This window comes from Anolis carolinensis, chromosome 3, assembly GCF_035594765.1.
Source record: "Anolis carolinensis isolate JA03-04 chromosome 3, rAnoCar3.1.pri, whole genome shotgun sequence".
Lineage (NCBI taxonomy): Eukaryota > Metazoa > Chordata > Lepidosauria > Squamata > Dactyloidae > Anolis > Anolis carolinensis.
Window position 1 is genome coordinate 228,030,011 of NC_085843.1, and position 4,495 is coordinate 228,034,505.

The 4,495-nt window shown below is 40.3% G+C and overlaps 1 long non-coding RNA gene across 1 annotated transcript; it reads right to left on the reverse strand.

The window, feature by feature from the left end:
• Positions 1-755: 755 nt before the first annotated feature.
• On the reverse strand, positions 756-4,202 carry LOC134297778 (uncharacterized). Its single transcript, XR_010004648.1, has 2 exons — positions 3,882-4,202; positions 756-925 (listed from the first exon to the last, which is right to left on the reverse strand). It is a non-coding gene; the product is annotated as an uncharacterized LOC134297778 (long non-coding RNA).
• Between the last annotated feature and the right edge of the window lie 293 nt (positions 4,203-4,495).

Consider the following 4,495-nt stretch of genomic DNA (forward strand, 5'->3'; position numbering starts at 1 on the left):
GGCATCATCACCTCAGGATAACTGACTTTTTCACAAAAAAGAAGAAGAAGAAAGGAGAGGCAGAAAAATAGAACATTACAGTGAGTGAACTGGGGAAGAACTGTGTTATCCAACCCAGAGAATATGGATGTAAATTTTGACTTTATATAATTCTAATACAAAGAAGGGATTATTTTAAACAATGATATTTTGCTTTCTGGGGCTTTTCTATGTGAAGAAATAATTTTTCATAAAGCAACCTTGTCCTGTCCCGTTCCTGTCCCCCCCCCCCGCCCAAGCCAAAATTTAGTACAGAAAACTGTATTTTATAAAAATACATTTTTCCTCAAACAAGGACTAAAATAGAAAAAAAATCTGGTGCCCTGTCTCCTCCCGTTGCCATTTGGGCTCCTTTTCTCTCCCTTCGGCTTCTCCTTCCTCCCTTCCTTAGGCTGTAAATTGTAATTTTTTATAATTTATAATAGTCTTTTAGAGTTTATTGAAAAACCGCGAAACAGCGAATCCGCGAAAAGTGAACTGCGAAGTAGTGAGGGAACACTGTATTTATTTTTCTTTTTTACAGACAAGCAATGCAATTTGCCTTCCGGATTCTTCAGCCAATTGTTGCTAGTTTCTAGTCTTGATACTCTGAAATAATTCCTTAATCCTTGCTTAATTGCTTCATTCGTGCTTCCTGGGTTCCCACCAGATGTATTGGAAACTTGGAGAACAGTTTTTCACTTGTAAAATAAAGCAAGGATCAAGATAACTATGTCTACAGGGAAAATTGCTCACACAGATTTATGTATGTGGGAGAGGTAGTGTCTTCCCATCTGTCTGTCTCTCTTTCTCCTTCTCCTTCTCTTCCACATACAGCTGCTCACTGAAAAGTTACATAGAGATGCATCATTCCAAGTACATTTGCCCTAGGGATGTAATGATGTGCCTGTGAGTGAAGAAATAGAGAAAGATATAGAACATGAGAAATGAAGCAACAATGAAATACATTCTACATATGCTATACTTTTACAGCTATCATATTCTTTTTTCAGTCATGATTTACCAGTTCTCCACTTTGGGAAAAAGCCAAACTTTTTCATTAAAATATATTGAAATAAGAGTGCTTTTACTCCTTTTATCCCCTGTTTTTCCCTGTTTGGTCACATAATCTTTCAACAGTTTTTGTATTTTTTTGCCATGGCACTCAGGTTCTTACCTTTGCTTTCTCTGTCTGATAACTATATGAGCAACTCAGCAGCATCATGCTAACCATTAGCAGATATAGCCCCAAGTGAGCAGGGACATCTTCACTGTGGGTTTGCAGCTTCCAACATACTTCCCTGCACAAATACTTCATTCATATATAGGCTCGTGCACATGCACACACATACACACTGCATTGGCTCATACACAACCCATTCTTTCTCCATTTCTCTTACACACAAAGCACAGTACCTAAAAGGTAACACAATTCAGAGAGAAATTACTGCCTTCCTCCCTAGATAGTATCTGCCTTTCTGTGTTGCATATGTATTTGCTTTTGTCACTGCTGACTATGAAAAAATGTCAGGAAAAAAGAAGGATATAGAGGTGATGTGACCTGGGCAATGGCTTGCAAAATGTGGCTAAGAATCCCTATAATAGTTCTAAGTAATAGCACTAAAAACAAAATACCCTAATACAGGTAGACAAAGCATCTTTCCTGAAATTTCTCCCTATTGGTCAATATTTATACTATCGCTTCCCTTTTCTAAAGTGGAAACTCCAACTCCCGAACTCTCAGGTATCCCGACAGAGCAATATCACAAGGAAAATGAGCATTCTGGATGCTCTTGTGATATGTATAATGCAGTGTGTATCTCTCTGTGTGTATTGTATATATACATATCAGTTTTGTAATTATTTCTACCTTGTCGCTGCTAAGGTTAGATCTGAATGCTTATTGTCTCTGTCTGTCTGTTTCTCTATTCCCTCCTCCCATCTCATTATGATGTAATGATATATCTCCAGATGCATGTCTTTTTTAAAGTTCCCCCAACCTTGTGGCCAGTGTAGTATGTCTGAGCCCAGTATGTGAGAGTCAAATGAGTTTGGTTTTTTTTTTTTTTTTTTTTTTTGCTTTGTTTGGTCTTAGATGGAAGTGAAGATCATGGCACTTCTCAACTTAGAATTACTTAGATAGTTTAGTCCCCAACTTTTCTGTTTAGAAGATGTAATTTTTTTAAATAAATGTTTGAAATGTTAAGGTTGATTTTAAACAGCAGCTCATTGTTCAAGATCAATGTTCCTTCCAAACATGGATGTCTCCTGCTGTGCACAAGTAATCTGCTGTCTTTGTCTCTTAGATGCTTTTGATGTCCTTAAGAATAGAGCCCCTTCCAACTCCCCCTCTTTGATTTTAAAATACTGAATACTTCCTCCTGCTACATCCCTCAAGTGTAATATGTGATCCCAGATTATGCCAGTATATGTCATGAACAGGATTCCAGATATGAAAAGCAGGGGAAATTCACTTTTGTATATGATTTGTTTCAAGCAACAAAAGTTTAGATAGGCACAATCTGTTGATTTTTTTATGTTTTTCTGTTCCTAACTGTACAAATGCTTTAATAAACTAATAATAACTAATAAACTAATAATAACTAATCTGGAGCCCCAGGTGGCGCAGTGGGTTAAACCACTGAGCTGCTGAACTTGCTGACCAAAAGGCTGCCGGTTCAAATCCAGGGAGCGGGGTAAGCTCCCACTATTTGCCCCAGCTTCTGCTGACCTAGCAGTTTGGAAACATTCAAATGTGAGTAGATCAATAGGTACCGCTCCAGTGAGAAGGTAACAGCTGTCCATGCAGTCATGCTGGCCACATGACCATGGAGGTGTCTACAGACAACACTGACTCTTCAATTTAGAAATGGATATGAGCACCAACCCCCAGAGGCGGACACAACTGGAATTAATATCAAGGGAAAACCTTCACCTTTAATCTGTGATGGAGAAGGATATTTCAACAAAGAATAAACTGCAAACAGCCCACAAGTCACTTTTTGTGGAGGCTGATAAGGGTGGAAGTGATGTAATATCTTAAAAGAAGACATGGCTGACTGGAAACCTGTGATGGAGCACTCAGCATCGTAACATTCTTAATTAGTACAGTTGCATTAAAGTTAACTATTTTAGCATATTAATCCCACCAAGAAAATAGCAACACTGGCATTCAAATGGAAAAGAAGGAATAATTGTTTTATTTGATTATCAAATCTGAATAAAGCATACCCATTAAGTACGACTTGATCCCTCAATTTGCTCTCCTGTTATTTGAATAGTGGTGCAAAGGGGGAGGGGGGGTAGATGGAAAGGAGGCAAAAGAGAGAAAGAAGAAGCATTGCAATCTTGTTTCAAGTACGCTCATGTCCTGCAAATAATGAGGACCAGGAAATAGAATAGCTCTGCGCTTTTTTTAATATTAGCATTTTATAATTGTTTCTCTAAAGAGCAGGCTGGACTGAACTGAGCCAAAGTGGCTGCCTCCTCCCTTTGGCTGGCTCAGAGGAGGAACACAGAAAGTTAACAAGCTCCATGAAGTGCCATAGGAGCAGCTCCATTTGCACATTAACTTCTTATCTATATATATTCTGACAGAACTGCTTATTTGCATATAGAAGTTCAACAATTGCAAGGAATGTAGTTAGATTTCCAAAATCAAAGGGGAAATCAGAGGAACCTGGTACAGGAAATTTCTATATACTCTAAGTTCAGATTGCAAACTGACAGGAAGTTGGAAGGTGACAACAGCAGGTCACATTGCCAGGTTGCAACTATTCCACATCCTGAGATTTCAGAGCCAAAATATGAGATCTAGGACCTCATCACATTGATGAGGTCCAGCGTTCCAATTTGCCACCCACTGTGGTGAATTGGAAGACAGTGGGGCAATCTCATTGCCCAGCTCCCCATGTGGGGAAGCGTTACTGTGCGGCTTCCCCTTGCACTAGCCTCATTGTTCCAAATGGAACACAGGAAGACTCCCGTGTTGGCAGTGTGGCATCCTATTACACTGCCATTCCAGTTGGTCCACGGAGCCTCACCGGAAGTGAGGCTACGTCATGTGATGGGCTTTGTGGTGCTCCATGACTCAACTGGGGCAGAAACATCCTAGGATGCCGAATTTCCATCGTGTGATGAGGTCCCTAGAAACAGCGCCTTGTGATGTCACAAAATGTGTGACTTCATTATGTAAACATCAAGGATCCTCATTTGATAGGCACTTTGCTGGGGGGGGGGAGAAATGTTGCCCTTTTGTCAGGACCCAGGCTGCAGAGCACCAATAATCATGCACAGAGACCAGAAACTATCTAATATCTTTATTAAGGGAATATATAAAGAGAATCCAAAATGTCCTGAACCTCGAATTCCTCCTCCCCGTCCACCAAAACAGGGGCGGGGGCCGGCCGGCTCGCATCGGGACGTACACCATCCGCCGGAAGGAGCAGGGAACGATGGAACACTGGATGAATGCGCA